This window comes from Stegostoma tigrinum, chromosome 39 (assembly GCF_030684315.1).
Source record: "Stegostoma tigrinum isolate sSteTig4 chromosome 39, sSteTig4.hap1, whole genome shotgun sequence".
In the NCBI taxonomy this organism is placed as follows: domain Eukaryota; kingdom Metazoa; phylum Chordata; class Chondrichthyes; order Orectolobiformes; family Stegostomatidae; genus Stegostoma; species Stegostoma tigrinum.
Window position 1 is genome coordinate 3,557,192 of NC_081392.1, and position 18,902 is coordinate 3,576,093.

Sequence of the window (18,902 nt, forward strand, 5' to 3'; positions counted from 1 at the left end):
GCAGATGTGGAGAAGGTGTATCCACTTGCAGGCTTGGGCCTTCATCTTTGAGTGAAGGGTTGACCCTTTTTAAACACTGAGATAAGGAGGATGCCTCTATTTATAAACACAAAGATCTTACAAGCTTTAACTGTTTCAACTTGCCTTCTCTTCAGAGAATTAAACACTTGAACCTTGGTGGGGGGTGGGGGTGGGGGTTCTCTCTGTTCCTGTACTCCAACTGGCTGTGCCATTGAGCCGGAAGAGGCTGCGTTTCATCTACCAGAACACATTAACTCATCTCTGCATTGAGATTCACATGGTAGATGTCCATTTGGCCAACTCATCAATTTCCCTCTGAAGTTGCTCAGTGTCATTCTCACAATTCACTTAGTATCATCTGCAAATTTAATGACTTTATCCTCAAATTGTTCAGTGGCAAAACCAAATGAACATTCAAATTAGTCTATCAAGGTCACAGCTAAATCAGGGTTATACTGTTGAAGCACATTAATTTGTACACTGATCATTACAGATGCATTGCCTGTGTTAAAAGAGCACTTTTTCTCCAGGAGAAATCACAAGGGAAGGCTCTGACTGGACAGAGAACCTAATTCAAGCAATCAAGTAGCTCATGCCAAGTGAGTAGGAAGTGCAGATTTTGTAGGTAAGAGTCTGCGAGATTTAATGTCAATTGGCGTTGAAGTAAAACAGATCCCAATAAACTACTTCAGGAACCAAATAGTAGTGGATTCTTTAGCCAGTAAAACAGTGGGAATTCTCCCCTCTGCGCAGGGGATGTACTGGAACAAGGAGAATTACACAGGGAGTAGGCCTGCACCACCAGCATTAAATATGCAAAAGAATTTATTATTTGTGGGTAGGGTTTGTTTGAGTTGACTTTGTTGTCTGTTCTCTTTCCACCAGACCAGCGGCACGTTCGCACTAGCCACTGGGAGGTCTCCCTGCCTCACCCCCTGGAAGATTGGGAGGAGTGCTCAGGAACCAACGCACACAGCACTTGCATTATAAACAGGATGTCCTAAATCACACACAAGCTTCCTTTGCAAAGACGGGCCGTCTGCAGCTCCACCCTGGCAGGAATCACGTAACTGGTGGAACGACATTCTGGTTGCATGCCTTTTACATCACCACCTAGAGTACTTCTCCTGCTCCTGGAGTCAGCTATAATAAAACATCCCCCACAAAAAAAAATCCAGTTCACAAGTGTACATGTTAACCAGGCCCATCCTTTATTTCGTCCTTCCACCCTGCCCTCAAGCAAGCCAGTGCATCGTTCAGAGGTTGGGCAAGTCAATCTATTGGGACCAGCAGCAGTCACATTCTAAACGTATGAGAGACCTGGAGACACTTTGATAAAGCCAGATCCAAAAGGTGAGATTAAAGATACTAATGACTAAAAATTGAACTGCACCAGCCATAAATACTATAATTGCAACAGCAGGTCAGAGGCTGGAAATCCTGAAGCTAGTAACTCAGACTCTCCAAAACTTGTCCATCTACAAGACACGTATCTTAAGTGTGATGGAATAATGCCATCTTGCCTGGATGAATGCAGCACCATCAAGAAAGTAAAGTTAACACCATCCAGGAGGAAACCAGCTCACTCGACTGGCACCCCACCCAAAAATCACTTCCCCCATCAATGCACTGTAGCAGCAGCAGCAGTATGTACCATCCACAAGTTATACTGAAATTTACCAAGGCTGCTTAGTACAGCATTTACCAAACCCATGATATCTACCACCTGGAAAGTCAAGGGCAGCAGGTATTTAGAAACACCACAAAAGTGCTAAATTCCATACAAGCCACCCATCTTAACTTGAAAACTATATCGATATATCACTGTGGATGAATTAAAAATCCTGGAACTCCCTACGGACTGCAGCTTTTCAAGGCTGAATTTGATCAACCCCCTCCCCTAGAGGTCAATTGGGGACCGGCAACAAATATTGATCCAGCCAGTGAAGGCCGCATCTGCTAAACAAATAACACCTGAAAAAAAAAGATCGGGTTCCCTCACTTAGGAAAGTTGATTAGACCCATATTCCCAGACTAGCCTCACTGTGCAGCATAATCTCCCACTCTGTCATTACTGTAAAGCTGCAAGATCAGCCCTGCTTCAAGAGTAAAAGGGAGCATGCCAGGACCAACCATTGACCAAAAATGAGGTGTCACCCTGGTGAAGCCACATCAGGATTACTTGCAAGTCAAACAACATATAAAAAAAACAATTTACAGGTCATACCAACAGACCAGACCAGACTTGAAATCTGCAACCTCACCACATCCCATTGTGAATGGTGGTGGACAAACAGCTCACTGTAGCAGGAAGCTTCACAAAGAGTCCCATCGGCAATGATAGAAGAACCCAGCACAATGGTTCAAAAGATAAAGGCAGCAGCATTTGCATCCATCTACAGTCCCCTCCAGAGATCCATAGCATCACAAATGTCAGGCTTCAGCTTTTTCAATGCACTCAAATGGGAAATTGAAAAACAGCTTAAGACACATGATATTGCAGAGTCTTTGGATCCTGCTTGCACTAGGTTCAACTCCAACCAGAAAGTGAAACAAGACGGTTGTGGCTAGAGGTTAATTATTGAATATCAACACTCGGATGTATCCTAGGCCCACCCACCTTAAGCTGCTTCAATATCCTTCCTTCTATCACAACAGGGCTGAAGTGGGGATATCTGCTGATAACTGCATAATATTCAGAACCTTTCAAGAATCCCTCGGATGCTGAAGCAGAGAGAGATTAAATGCAGCAAAACTGGTCAACATCTAGGTTTCGGCTGACAACAGGCAAGTAACAGCCATGCCACATAAATGCCAAGAATGATCATCAAGAGAATCTAATCATTTCTTCTGGTCATGCAATGGCATTAAAAGCAATCCCCTCCAATACCAAGCCAGGGGTTACCATTGACAAAAAAGCAAGCAAGAAAGCACTGGACTAGCTATATAAATACCGTGTTTAGAAATTCTACAAAAGTAGAGAGCCATACAGCATGGAAACAGGCTCTTCAGTCCAACTCTTCCATACTGACCAGATAGCTTAAACTAAAAGCAGTCCCATTTGCCTGTTTTTGGCATATCCCTCTAAATCTCTTATTCATGTACCCATTCAAACATTTTAAGTGTTTAATTGTATCTGCCCTACTACTTCCCCTGGCAGCCCCTTTCATACACAAACCACCTTCTGCATGAAAAAGTTGCCCCTCAATTCCCTTTTAAATCTTTCCTTGCTCACCTTAAACCTATGCCCTCTGGTTTTGAACTCCCCAAGCCTTAGAAAAAGACCTTAGCTATTCACCACAGCCATGGTCCTCAAATTTTATAAACCTCCCTAAAAAGTCATCCCTTAGCCTCTGACACTCCAGGTTGGCAGGGTGGGGAGAGAAAGAGTTGGTGGGTGGTCGGGCTCCAGTCTATCCAACCTCATATCTCAAATCCTTCAGTCCTGGCAACATCTTGGCAAATCTTTTCTGTACACTTTCTAGTTTAAGAACATCCTTCCTCTCGAAAAGTGAGCAGAACTGCACTATTCCAAAAGCCTCACAATGTTCTGCACTGCCATAACTAGACTTCCCAACTCAGATCCTCAAATATTCTGAACAATGAACATGATCATGCCCAATGTATTCTTCACCACTCTGTCTACCTGCAATGCAACTTTCAAGGAACTATGAACCTGCACCCCTAGGTCCCTCTGTTCAACAAGGTGCTAAGGCCCTACCATTAACTGTACCAAGTCCTGCCCTGGTTTGCCCTACCAAAATGCAACATCTTGCATTTAAACTTAATCTGCTACTTTTTGGCCCATCTGACCAGCGTCCTGTTGTATTTTTACAGAACCTCTTCACAGACCAAATATACTAGTAATTTAGTGTCATCCATCGATTTACTAAATACACAACCTATATGCTCATCCAAATTATTGATATAAATGACAAAGAACCAATCCCTGCAGCACACTGTTGGACCATCAACCCACCCCACCATCTCTCCAATGCCTAGCTACCATCTGCAAGATGTTGGGGTGGGGCATGGTGGTGTTGGAACAACTTTCATCTTGCTCAACAAAACTTCAATATTATTTAGGACAAAGCAGGCTACTTGATTGGTGAAGTTGATGGCAGTATGTCTCCCAACTGTCTTCTTCCACTGTAGGTCCGGTCTGAAACAAATGACTATTCATTCTCTTCATACTAACCCATAATGGCAGCAAATGTGTACCATCTACAAGATGAACTGTAACAACTTAAAGGCTCCTTTGACAATCCATTCAAAACCTTTGATCTCAACACCTAGAAGGGCAACAGGCAGCAGACAGATGGGAACTTAAAAGGTCCTTTCAAACTCCACATGATCTTGACTTGGAAATATTTTGCCATTCCTTCACTGTCACTAGGTCAAATCCTGAAACTCCCTCCTAAATAGCACTACAGGTGTACCTCCTTCCAAACAGGCTGGGCAGTTCAAGGTTGCAACTCAACATCACACTCAAGGGTAATTAGGAGCAAGGAAAGGCTTGCCCTGCTGGAGAAACCGTACATCTCAAGTGAGTAAAAAGATGCCGTTTATGGGCTTAGAAAAGAGCAGTCATTTCCACAGCCTATACCCCTTCTGAATTTGTTCAGAAGCTTGTAGCAGTATGTAGTATTAAGGTAGGCCTTAACTAAGAGAATGCTGCCCTCTGTTAGGTAAACTGCATCATTACCAACTGAAAACTGAAATAAATGAAGGTTAGGTTACATGTTGTGCAGTGGTAGATCCCTACCTAAGCCAGGCAGCCTAGGTTCAAGTCCCACCTGCTCCTGTGGTGTGTAACAACATTGCTGAACAGGTTGATTAGGAAAGTACAGCTCAGCAATGACTAGGAACAGTCAGTCATTCTCTACGTTCCCACAAAATAACTAAACCCAAAAGTGAATGAGGATCACAATTCCTGTACTTGTATCACATCCCAGAGATTATGGAATTTTACATAAACCAAAATGAATTAATTAGAAATATTTGAAAACAAAAATGCCAAAAGCCCAATCTCCCAACTACTTTCTTCCACTGTAATAGGTCAGGTCTGAAACAAACAAGATAGACAGGTTAGGAGCATAGTGCAAGACAATAAATCTCCCCCTCAGTCAGCAAAATGAAGCAGCTGCTCATCGACTTCAGGAAGTGGAGTAGAGGACATGTGCTTGTCTGTATAAACAGCACTGAGCTGGAGGTGTCAAGAGCTTCAGGTTCCTATCAGTAAAATATCACCAATCCATCCGTGCCCATCCACATTGACACTAAAGTCATTAAAGCACACCAACACCACCACTTCCTCGGAAGGTAAAAGGAACATTAGGATGTCCACAAGATCCATTGGGCCAATGAGCTGAGGAATGGCAACTGGAGTTTAATTTGATTAAGTGCAAGGCATTGCATTTTAGTAAAATCAAACAAGCACAAGTCTAGGGGTTCAGGTACATAATTCTTTGAAAGGTGCATCACAGATAGACAGGGTGGTTAAGGTGGCAATTAGCCCTTACTCAAAGGCCTGAAACATGAAGGCATGTTATGGGAGTTAGGATCATGTTGAGGTTGTACAGGACGTTAAGAAGGCCACTTTTGGATAACCATGCATAATGCAAAAAGACATAGAAGCAGAAATTAGGCCAGTCGGCCCATTGAGTTTGCTATGCCATTCTATCACAGCTGTTAAGTTTATCAACCTCATTCTCCCCCTAACCTTTGATTCACTTGACAATCAAGAGCTTCCATCTTAAAGAGAGAGAGAACGAGCTGGCTTCCACAACCTTCTGTGGCAATGAATCTATGGAATTCACCACTCTGAAGAAGTTTCTCCTCATCTGTTCAAGGGTCTTCACTTTACTCTAAGGCTGTGCCCTCAAATTCTAGTCTCTCCTGCTGATAGAAAGGTCTTCTCAATGTCCACTCCATCCAAGCCATTTGGTATTCAGTAAGTTTTAATTAGATTCCCCTCATATTGTTCTAAACTCTGGTGTACAGATCCAGAGTCCTCCAACATTTCTCATACATTAATCCTTTCATTCCTAGGATCATTCTCATGAACCTTCTCTGGACCTGCTCCAGGGCCTGTACATCCTTCTTGAGGTATGGAGCCCAAAATTGCTCACAATACTCAATGTAGTCTAACCAGAGCCTCAAAGTTTCAGAAGTACATCGCTGCTTTTATATTCTAGTCGTCCCAAAATAAATGCCAATATTGCATGTTCCTTCCTAACTACCCACTCAACCTGCAAGTTTACCTGAAGAGAATCCTGGACTAGGACTCAAGACCCTTTGCACTTCAGACTTCTGAATTTTCTCCCCATTTAGAAAATAGTCTTACGCCTCTATTCTTCCTAGAAAAGTGCACGACTGTCACTTTCCCACATTGGCCGAAGATGTGGGAAGTGGAGTACATTCTCCTAACCTGTCTAAATCCTTCTGCAGTCTCTCCACCCACTCAATACTTGTCCCTCCTCCTTTTTTTGTATCATCGACGAACATAGCCATAATGCCCTCAGTTCCTTCATCTAGATGATTACATGTATAAAATTTTAAAAATGCAGTCTCAACACTAATCTTTGCAGAACACCACTAGTCACCAGCTGCCTTCTTTTACCCCCACACTCTGGATGCCTGGCAGAAATAAATCTTCTGTCCAGGTTAGTACCTTGCCTCTAATACTATGGGCCCTTATCTTACTCAGCAGCCTCCTGTTCGGCACTTTGTCAAAGGCAAAGGCATTTTGGGAGTCCAGGTAGATAACATCCATTGGCTCTCCTTGGTCTAACCTGCTTGTTACCCCCTCAAAGATTTGTCAGGCAATGATCTCTCCTTGAGGAAACCACGCTGCCTTTGCCCTATTTTACCATGTACCTCCAGACTATTAAGTCTCATCCTTCACAATGGTAAGGTTATGGAATCCAACGACCAAGGTCAGGTTGATTGGCCTGTGGCTTGCTGTCTTTTGCCCCAGTCCTTTTGAAAGCAGGGAGGCAGCGTGGGGAGAGGGGGGGTACATTAGCAATTTTCCATTCCTCTGGGACCCTCCCTGACTCTAGTGATTCTTGGAAGATCAACACTAATGCCTGCACTATCTCTTCAGCTATCTCCTTCAGATTATTTCTGGTCAACCTGCAAGAAGGATATTGTTAAATTGGAGAGGATTCAGAAAAGATTTTCCTCTACGAAGAATGTCACAAAAACAGAAGTTACCGGAAAAGCTCAGCAGGTCTGACAGCATCCATGAATTCAAAAAAAGTTAACATTTCAGGTCAGGTGACCCTTTCTCACAACTTGAGGAAATTCTGGAAGCAGTCACTGAAACAGAAACGTTAACCATGCTTCTCTTTACAGATGCTGTTTCAGATTGTGAACATGCACAGTCCTTTGTTATTGCTTTAAGGAATCAAAAGATTATGGGAGGAAGAATAAATAAGGTAGGAAAGTGAAGCTGAAGGTTACTAGATCAGCCATAAATTTTGTTGTATGGCAGAGCAGACTTGATGGGCTGAATGGTCTACTTCTGCTCCTAAGTATTATAGGCTTAATCAGATAAATATGAAGACCAAGACTGGGGGACGGTACATGAGCAAGCAAAATGAAGCAAGTTGCAAATCGGATTGAAAGAAACTTTAAAATGATAAAAAGATAGCAGGATTACTTCTTTTGAAAATAAAAAGAAAGATAAATTGACTCAAGCTCAATTCCACTAAAACAAAACAAGCAAGCTAATTGAGAGTGAACAGTGAACAAAAGAAGAAAGGAATTGAAATGAAGAAAAAAATATTGATTTAAAAAAAGGAGTACAAGAAAAATTTAAAAGGTGTAAAAATCAGCAAGGCAAAGTAAAAATTACAAAAATCAAATTAAACAGAGTAAACACTAAAATCAAAGAACTGTGAATGCTGACGATTTAAAAATAAAACAAAATTAAAGAAACTCAAATCTGGCAGCATCTATGAAAAGAAAATCAAAAATTAATGTTGAGTCCAGTGCCGTTTCTTCAGAACTGGCTCTCAAGGAGGATCTCTGGACTCAATCTTAATTCAAAGACAGGAGCGCCGCTACAGACGCAAGAAAAATACTGAAGTAGGAAATGGTCACAAAAGAGGGTCAAATCAAGTCAAAATAGAAACCATTGAATTCAGGAATTCATCCAGGGGGTGAATTTCTAAAATATTACTGTTGGAATAGAAAAAGAAAGAAAAAAAAGGGGAGAAAACTGACAATACCAAGAAAAGGTGGTGTTCACACAGATTACCAGTGACAGGAGGCCAACAGGTACCCAGTGTTCTGGCACTAAGCAGGAAGGAAGCCACAAACCTGGGAACAGACCAATCAAGCCAAGAGTCATATTTTGACAGGTTTTAGTGAACACTGGGAAAGCAGGAATTAATAATTGAAAGTGGGGTAACGGCAGATATTAAGCACATTTGTCTTCAGTGTATGGTATACAAATAACATGCCAGAAATAAATGGCAGCAAACCAACAGCAAAGAAATTAAAACATTACATTTAACAGGACTCGATATTAGCTGTTCACTGAAGTATCAGAACTGAAATCTGACAAATCCTAATGGTCTTCAACCTAAAATATTGAAGAAGTCAACAGGCTAAGAAGAGATGGAGATCAATCTGGATAAATGCAACATATTTCATTTTGGTACAGACAGGGGTAGGACTTATATAATTAATGGTAGTGACTTAGGTAATGTTGTAGAAAAGAGGGAACTAGGGGCTCACGTGCTTAATTCTTCAACTTTGTGTCACATATAGACAATGTGGTTAAAAAGGCATTTGGCACACTTGTCTTCATTGCTCAGTCCTGAGAGCATAGGAGGTAGGAAGTCATGTTAAGATTGCACAGAATATTGGTGAGGCCTCCTCTAAAATATGGTGTCCAATTCTGGATGCCTAGTTATATAAAGGATATTAAGCCAGAGAGGGTGCAGAGGAGATTTACCAGGATGTTAGCAGATATGGAAGCTTTGAGTTATAAAGAAAAGGATAGTCAGGGCCTTTTTTCACAGGAGTGTAGGAGGTTGCAAGGTGACCTGATTCAATGATAAAATTTATAAAATCATGAGCGGTGTAGATCGGGTTAATGGGAGTTGCTTTCTCCCCCTCCAGAATGGAGATTTCAACACTAGGGAACACTTATGGAGAGAGAACAGGGATTTAAGAAAAAAGCATAAGGGCTTTTACAAAAAAAGACATAGGAGAGTTCACATGTGGAACAAACTTCCTGAGGAAGTGGTGAATGTAGGCACAATTACAATGGGTGTGCTGTAGTTGCATTTAAAAGCTTTCGACAAGGTGCCACAAAAGGTTATTAAAACAAAAAAATTAAAATAGTGGAGAGAATAACATACTACAATAGACAGAGGTTTTGCTGGTTACTAGGGAGTTGAGGATGGGCATAAATTGATCAACTTCAAGTTGGTGGGGTGAGGCAGGCAGTATACTACAGGGACCAGTTTTGGGACTTATCAATAGTTATAAGTTATTTGGGGAACGTAGGATCATCCTGTACAGACAGATTACAACACTTCAGGGCAGGTGGGACTGGAACCTGGACCTCCTGCACCAGAAGGAGGGACACTGCAACTGTACCATAAAACCCCAGGAGCCAAATGTATGTTACAATATTTGATGATACAGAAATAATAGAAAAATAAGTGACATTATGGAGTCTGTAAAAGGGACATATACAGGAAATCCTAAAGAATCCAAGCAGGGCAAACACCTTAATTATCAAAATTTGAAGTCAATTTGACAGGTACAGCTATGTTATGTTATGAGTTATACTTTTACCTCATGCAAAGTACAGAAAACTTGCAGACTGGGCATTAAGTGCCAAATACATTTTAGAGACAGATAAATGCAAGGCTGGCGAGAAAAACACAAGTGTCACTTTCACTGAGAGTAGAAAAATCTTAGTAGATTTTACTTTGAAGATCTAGCTGAGCTGCTTCCTCGAATGAGAGCAGAGGTTGTTTTGTGGTGACGTGGGCAGCATCATTACTCAAGTTAGAAGGTCCAGGTAAAAGCCCGGCACACGGAATTCATGGCAACAGAAAATGTATTCACAACGTAGCTGAACAGGTCACCTGCAGACTACAAGTGCTTCCAAACCACTGCCTTCCATTCAGTAAGGGCAAGGAAGTTTCCTGGTTAGTCAGCCGGCATTAGCAAACCCATTCCGTACATTAGTCCACAACTATGCTTCAGCAAGCTCGTCAGGCATGGCACCTGAAAGGAGATAGGAAGAATATTTGGAACAAGGGATACATGCAATCAAATTGAAAGCAATGTGTTTAGTAAGGAATTAAAACCGAGCTGTATTTATTTCTAGGTGTAGAATTCCAAAGTGCTGGTGGTGAAGTTAAATCAAACTTTTGTAGGATTCCGGTCAGGCTGTATGGATCTTTGATCATTGGTCAATCTCTATGCTATTAGAAAAGCAAGCACTAGTGAAAGGAAGAAAATTACAAAGATGTTATTAGAAACAAGAAATTATTGGTGGGGAGACATTTTCCTTAAGAGGATAAAGGCCCAGAAGATAACCCAATGGGACATCTTTTAATTTACGAATAATCTGAAGAGGTAGGCATGAAATGTTTCCACTTAGAGAATTCAAACAAGATTATTAATACAAATTAGCTAAAAGTCCAGCAGAGAAGTGATCATTTATTTCATTCAAGTGTTAAGAATGTGAACTGCAATACCACAGGAAGCAGTTGAGGCACAGACTCATTTTCTTGAAAGGAAAAGAGGGGCCTGGAGTGTTGTCAAACAAGATGACCTTGCGGTGCAAGTTCGTTGTTCCTTTAGGTAGAGTTGCAGGTAGCCAGGGTGATGATGGCAGAGTTTCATACACTTGCCTTCATTGGTCAGTGTATTCAGTATAGGAGTTGGGATGTCATGTTGCGGTTGTGCTGGACATTGGTTAGGCCACTTTTGGAATACTGTTTTCAGTTCTGGTCTCCCTGCTACAGGAGAGATTTACTACGTGTTTCCTGCATGCTTTCAAGTTTAACAAGGACGTTGCTGGGATTTGGAGGGTTTGAGCCATAGGAAGGGGCTGAATAGGCTGGGCTATTTTCCCCTGGAGTGTCAGAGGCTGAGAACTGATCTTGTACAGGTGTACAAAATAATGACTAGGAGTAAATAGCCAGTATCTTCCCAGGGGAGGAGAGTCCACATCTGGACAGCACAAGTTTAAGGTGAGAGGGGGGAAAAAAAAATTTAGAAGGGACCCAAGGCACAACTTTTTCTATACAGAGGGTGGTGAGTGTATGGAATGAGCTGCCAGAGTGGGTGGAGGAGGCTGGTACAATTACAGCATTCAAAAGGCATCTGGATGAGTATGTGAATAGGAAGTGTTGAGGGATATGTGCCAAATGCGACTAGATTAGTTTAAGATATCTGGACAGCATGGATGAGTTGGACCAAAGGGTGTCTGTTTCAGTGCTGGACATTTGTGACTATGACGATGTGACAAAACAGAAAGGCATGCTGAACGCAGTTCGAGGAAGCAGCTCAGCTAGATCTTCAAAGGCCAGCGATATCCACTGAGTCTGCTCAATAATAAAGTCACAGCTGATGTGATGTTGGTCAGAACCTCAGTTCTCTGCATGCACCCTCATTACTGGGTTTAATTGGATTTCTGAGTTATGAATCCAGCAGAAATCACTTTAAAAAAGGAGAGAGTCAGTGAGGTGAATTACCAGGATGTCTTTAAAAGATAAAGAAAAAAAAAGAACATGCGTAACAGCAAATAGATAGTTCTATCAGGGGAAAAAAAGCATGGACTAGTTGTTCTACTGTCTTGGCTCAATATAAATGGAGCAGTTGGAAATCAGAGGGAAGAAGAGGAGGTAGAAAGAACACAAACAAGAAGGACAATTAAACTTACCATAATACGCAACTGCACTACTTTCTTGCACACAAAAGCCACTATCTGCCACCAATACAGAGACCTAAACAGATTCAGGAAAGTTTAATGATAGCCACTATAAACTACTTTCTTAAAGTGCCTCTTGATATTAAGAGAATACAAGCTCCCACAAAATTGGATTGATGAGCAGATATTAAGGGGCTTTCACTGGTTCACTACCTACTTCTGCCAGCAGATGTCAGGACTAGTATCCAAAAGCTGGCTGATAGAATCGCTCTTCCTGCTCCTACAGACATCTCGAAACAGTAAGGATTACAGATACTGGTAACCAGAGTCAATAGACGTGAAGCTGAAAAAGTACAGCAGTTCAGATGGCATCCAAGGAGCAGGAAAGTCAACATTTAGAGCCAAAACCCTTTGTCAGGACAGGGGAGAGCAGCCCAGCCGAGAAGTAAGTAGAGGGGGGAGCTGGGGCTGGAGGTAGGGCAGGTGGGAGTAGGTGGGGGTTAGTGTGATTGATCAGTGGGAGAGTGGAGCAGATGGGTGAGTGGGAAGATGGACATGTTTGGTCAAGTCAGGGAGGCGGGGGGGGGGGGGGGGGGGAGCGGACATGGGATAGACTGTGGGTTGAGGGATTTTGAAGCTGGAGAAGTCAATATTGAGGCCTTTGGGCTATAAAGCTTCCAAGGCAAAATATCAGGTGCTGTTCCTCCAGTTTACATTTGGCCTCACCAACAATGGAGGCAGCCAAGAATGAACATGCCACAGCAGGGAGCAGGGGGCAAGCGAGCACTAAAAATGGATGGCAACAGGGAGGAAAGTCAATTTGGTTAGGAAGTGCAGATACTCTGCGAACCAGTCCCCAAGTCTGCGTTTGGTCTCTCCAACAGAGGGAACCACAATGGGAGCAATGGGTACAATAGATCAGGTTGAATGAAGAGCAGGTGAATCTCTGCCAGATCTGGAATGACATTTTGGGGTCTTGGACAGAGGCGAGAGGGCAGGTGTTGCACCTCTTGCAGTTGCAGGGAAGAAGGTACCAGGGTGTGATAGAGAAGTTGTTGGGAAGTGTCGTGGAATGAATGGTGATCCTTGTGGAAAGCAGGCGGGGTGGGGAACAAAATCTTTTTACACTCAGTTACTGGGGAAACAAGCACAGGAACATGACAATTTAATTCAGGCATATTAATATTATTATCATTTATCCAGGAATCTACATTTACTCAATGTCATCCTCCTTAACGAGTTATGTCCATTGAACAAAAAAGTGGAGCAGAAACCGCACATAATGTCTGGGTGAGGGATGGCAGAAAGACCCTCAGTTTTGTGTTTCAATCTGAACAACAGCACTTTCCAACAATTCAGCATATCCTCGGTAAAGCAGTGAGTGTAAACCTAAATTTTGCAATAAAGGTCCCAAAAGGACTTGAACCTTCAGATTCAAAATATGGAAGTGCTAAAACTGAGCCATGACAGACACCTAAAAATTAGCAGAGGTGGGAATTTGAGTTTATTCAAATGCCGCCTGCCTCAAACTTAAATTAGATTCACACAGTGCAGAAAAAAAACCTTTCAGTCCACTGAATCTGCAATGACATAAATACCACTAAAATGCACTGATTCCAATTTCCTGCACTTGTAATGCTCAAGGACAAGGAACAATATTTGAAGTACCATCCAAATATTTTTTTGAAAAGGCCTCCACTACATTCCCTGGCTGTACATTCCAGATTCTCACTACCCACTGCGTGAAAATGTTTATCCTACTACCCCTTCACCCCCAAATTCCCTGAATTTCCTGCCCTTTAGCCTAAAACTATGCCCTCTTATGATGGATCCTTCAATCAAGGGGAGCAACTGCTCTTTATTCACTCTGACCATACCCCTCAAATCTCATACATCTCTCTCATATCCCTCCTCAGTCTTCTCTGCTTTAAAAGAAAACAATTCAAGCCTATCTAGTCTCTTATTGTAGCTCAATTTCAAGCAACATCCTCTAACTCAACTAATGCTACTACATCCTTCCTGTAGTGAGGTGACCAGAACCATGCACAACAGATTCCACCTATGGCCTGAGCAATGCTCTGCACAACTCCAACATTACATCCTTGTTCTTGTATTCTTTGCCACAACTGATGAAAACAAGTATCTCATATGCCTCCTTAACCATCCTAGTCGCATGATCCGCAGACTTTGCGGTTCTGTGAATAAACTACCCAAAGATCCCTCTGTTTCTCCAAGTTACAAAGTATCCAACTATTCATTAAATACTCCCTCATCTTATTTCTTCCAAATTGCATCACCTCACACTTCAGGTTTAAAATACCACCTGCCACTGGTCTGCCCATCTGACCAACCCACCTATCTTTCTATAACCTAGAACAATCTTCTTCACTATTAACCACCTTACCAATCTTGGTGTCATCTGCAAGTTTGCTTCACATTCTTCCATATTTTCACCTATATCATTTGTGTATACAGCAAACACTAAAAACAAAAAAAAGGACCCAGTACTGATCCTTCTGGTACACTGCTGGACACCAGCCTCCAGTGGCTCAAAGCCTTCTACCACTACCTTTTGTATTCTATTACTAAGCCAGTTTCTGATCCACCTCACCAAGTTTCCCCTCAATTCCTTGTGCTTTAACATTCTCAGGTCTCCCATGCAGGAACTTGTCAAAAGCTTTGCCAAAATCCATATGAACTACATCAACTAAACTTCCTCCATCCACAACTGATCACATACCCAAAAAAAATTGAATTTTTGAGAATGACCTTCCTCTGACAAAGCCGCACTGATTATCCCTAATTAGCACATGGCTTTCCATGCAGGTATTAGTCCACTCCTTCAGAATTTTTTCTAATAGTTTCCCTACCATTGATACAAGACTCACTGGTCTGTAATTTCCTGATTCACTCTACTCTTAAAGCACAACCACATTAGCAGTCCTCTGGCACAGCCCCCATGGCCAGAGAGGGATTAAAAATTTGTCAGAGCCCTTGCAATTTCTTGCCTCTCCTCCCACAGTAGTCAGAGACGCAATTCATCTAGGCCAAGTGGTTTGTTTAAGCCCAACAGAACCTCCATTAGCTCCTCACTTCCTATGTCAAACTGTTCAAGTTCCTCACAGTCCCTTTTCCTAAATTCTATACTTCTGCTCTCCTTTTCTGTGTAAAGGCTAAAGAGGTATTCATTCACCACCCTTCCAATATCCTGGAGGCTTCACACACAGGTTGACCAAATACTCTTTAATAGGTCCTACTCTTTCCCTGGTTAACCTCTTCCCTTTAAATGTATTCACAAAATACCTTAGGATTCTCCCTAATCCTGTTGGCAAATCATTTTCCCCATGCCACTTCTTTGCTTTAATAAATTGCTTTCGTCAGTCCTCTCCTGCACTCCTCTAGGATTGGAGCTGAATTGCTCCCTTTGCACTTGCAAAGTCCCACCCCTTTTCTTTATCTAGTCCCAAATTGCCCTAAAGATCTGGGGTTCTCTGAACTGATTTCTTCTAGATTTCCTTCTAGAAGGGTATGTTAGATCTGTACTCTTCCCAGCTCCTTTTTGAATGCCCCCCACCATTGCTCCAACATTGGAGCTGTCCCCAGCCTGCTATAGCCAGATCCTGTTTTATTCTAAAAAAAATCCACCTAACCCAATCCAAAGCCATCTTATGCCTCTCCAAAAAGAATTTTAACTGTACAATATTGCGGTAAATAACCACTTAAGTGTTCCCTCACTGCTAGATCAAGCACTTGTCCAGCTTCTTTCCCCAGAAAGCGATCCAGCACTGTACTGTCCCTTGTTGGGCCTTCTACATACTGATGCAAAGAATTCCCCTGGATACATTAAGAAATCCACCCCCCTCCAAACTGTTAACATTATGACTAACCTAATTTAAATGTTAACCAAGTTGAAATTCCCTCAATTACACAATTATGACTGTCGCACACTCCCGCGAACAGTCTGCAAATTTGCTCCTCTATTTCCCACTGACTCTTTGGGGACATATAATACATTCCCAGTAAAGTAACTGCCCCTTTAACGTTACTAAGTTCTACACACAAAGCCTCACGTGAGGACCCTTCCAAGACATCTTTTCTCCTTACTGCTGTAACTGACTCCATAATTAATGCTGCTGCACCACCCACTTTTTTGTTTACCCCCCAACCCGTCTCACCTAAAGATCCTAAACCCCAGAATGTCAAGTTACCAGTCCAGCCGTTCCCTCAACCACATTTCTGTGATGGCAACAATATCAGACTTCCATGTCCCAACATTTCTGAACAGGTTGGATTAAAAATATTACACCAGCTGGAACAGTTTATATAGGGGCAGAACCAGAATCCATGGTGCAAGGACACAAAACAAAAACCATGAAATTATTGAAAAAAAATTAAAGCTGGGAGCAGTTTTCAGATAAAAATCAATTAAAATTGATCATTAGAGTTAACTGTTTAAAAAAAACTTAGTCCAACTCAAACACAACAACAAGCAACTCACTGACCTTTCCACAGGTGTACGGCCCCATACATCCAATCTTGGGACAGAGCTCTAGACCCCTGGATACCACTGAGTGACATATTGCTGTATTCAGCTGCAATCAGAACCGGGTAGCACCTCCAAAAATCAGGCGGGGTGTACAGAGTCTGAAAAGTAAGAAGCCACAGAAAGCTAAAGAATCAAGTTATTTAAGTAGTGAACACATTAGGCTAAATTTTACGAACTTCAGGTTGTTTCACTGCACAAAAAAAAGTAACCTCCAACCACCCCCATACTCCCAGTCAGCTTACACACCCATCTAACAGCACAGCCATGAAGTACTGAATTGAGTCAATCACACTTCCACCATTACTTATACTGGGTTCTGGGTACCAACCACTGTTAACTTGTGGTTAAGACAGTTCATTACACGCTGAGCTTTGGTGGCAATGAGGATAAAGGGCCCATCTAATTAACAGTAGAAAAAAAATAAAATCACTAAAGGCTGAACACCACATGTCATACATAAAGATGAAGATTACTGCATGACAACAACAATAATTAGTTGCTCAGATCAAAAGCCAGAGATGATACATCTGTCCCCATCAGAACGTCATGCAAGGTTGCCAAGTTTGCCACTCAAAAGACTGCTCCATCAAACTTGGGGAGGCTAATGTAAATTTGATATTAATTCTTTCAGAAAGATTACCTTAAGGCATTCGATAACATTGTACATAAGACTCCTTTAGAGCCCATTGTGTTACAGGAACATCATCATGGATAGAGATTGGCCAAATAATAGTTGTCAGATTTGGGATAAAAGGAGCATTTTCAGGAATGGCAAAAGGAGTGGAGTGCAACAGGGATCAGTGCTGGGCCACGATTGTTTACAATAAATATTAATGGCTTGGGTGATTGAAGTAAATTGCCAAGTTTGCAAAAAGACAGCAAAAATAGGTGGGAAGGCAAGTAGTGAGCCTGACAAAAGGCTAGAGGTTAAGAGGGTGAACAAAAACTTGGCAGATGAGGGGGGAAAAATGAGAGATCATGCACTGGCAGGAAGAATACAGGAACTAAATGTTATTTAAAGTGGAGAAAGTCTGCAAAAAGCTACCATATAGATTAAGTTTAAGAAGGGATGGAGATAGAAGATGGGAAATTATTGGCTGATTAGCCTGACTTAGATCGTTGGTGATATTTTAAGAGTCCATCATTAATGATGAGATTACAGAGCACCAAGTGCAAGGTAAACAGGGCTGAGTCAGGTTCCAAACCAAAACATCAGCTTTCCTGCTCCTCTGATGCTGCCTGGCCTGCTGTGTTCATCCAGCGCCACAATGTTATCTGAGTCAGCACAGCTTTGTCAAGGGGACATCATGTCTGATAGTCTGTTAGACTTGTTTAAAATGGTATCAAAGGAAGTTAGACAAAAGACAGCCTGTGGACATGATCTGTTCAGATTTTGAGAAGGCCTTTGACCTGGTACTGCACACAGGAGGTTGTTAAAGATAAAAGCTCATGGCCTTTAAGTCAAAGTACTGGCATGGGTAGAGGACAGGGTAACTGGCAGGAGACACTGAACAAAGGTAAAGGGTCTTTTTCAGGATGACAGCCAGTGATTAGCGAAGTTCAGCAGGGGTTAGTGTTAGGACCACAACTATTCTCATTATGCATTAACAATGTGGATGAACGAACTAAGGGCACTGTCGCCAAGTTTACAGCTGACAAAGGTAAGAGGGTAAAGAAATAGCAGATGGAATAATGATGTCACAAAGTGCGGTTATGCACTTTGGTAGGAGGAAGAGAGGAATAGACTATTTTCTAAACAGGGAAAGATGCCTAAAATCTGAAGCTCAAAGGGACTTGGAAGTCCTAGTTCAGGATTCTGTTCAGTTCAGTTGGCAGTGTGGAAGATGAATGCAATGTTAGCATTCATTTTGTAAGGGCTAGAAAACAGGCATTGAAGTGTATTGCTAAGGCTGTATAAGGCTCGGGTCAAACCACATTTGAAATACTTTGAGCAGTTTTGGGAACCATTGTCTGACTAAGGATGGATGTGCTGGCACTGGAGAGGGATCCAGAGGAGGCTAACAAGAATGATGTTAGGGATTGAAGGGCTTATCAGGAGGGGCAGTCAAGGGCTCAGTCTGTACTCAATGGAGTTTAGGAGGATGAAAGGGGGAAATCACATTGAAACTTCCAGAATATGGAGGGGCCTGGATAGACTGGATTTGGAGAAAATGTTTCCTACTGGTAGGAAACCAGAGGGCACAGCCTCAGAGAGAAGGGACAGTCCTTCAGAACAGAAATGAGGAGGAATTTCTTCAGCCAGAAAAAAAAAGTGGTGAATTTGCAAAACTCATTGCCAGAGAGGGCTACGGCAGCCAAGTCATTGAGTGTGTTTAAGGCAGAGATGGGTAGGTTCTTGATTGGCAAAGGGGATAGGGATTACAGGGAGAATGCATGGGAATGGGGTTGAGATACATAGCCATT

The 18,902-nt window shown here is 42.1% G+C and overlaps 1 protein-coding gene across 1 annotated transcript in view; it reads right to left on the reverse strand.

Annotated features, from left to right (window-relative positions):
- The window catches only part of LOC125447800 (elongation factor 1-gamma-like), a 37,620-nt gene extending 21,050 nt beyond the window's left edge, over positions 1–16,570 (reverse strand). The window contains exons 1-3 of the mRNA XM_048522528.1: positions 16,435–16,570; positions 11,945–12,008; positions 10,137–10,278 (exon numbers count right to left, since the gene is read on the reverse strand). The gene's annotated coding sequence lies outside the window, so the exon portion shown is untranslated. The remainder of the gene's footprint in view (positions 1–10,136; positions 10,279–11,944; positions 12,009–16,434) is intronic.
- Positions 16,571–18,902: the final 2,332 nt, after the last annotated feature.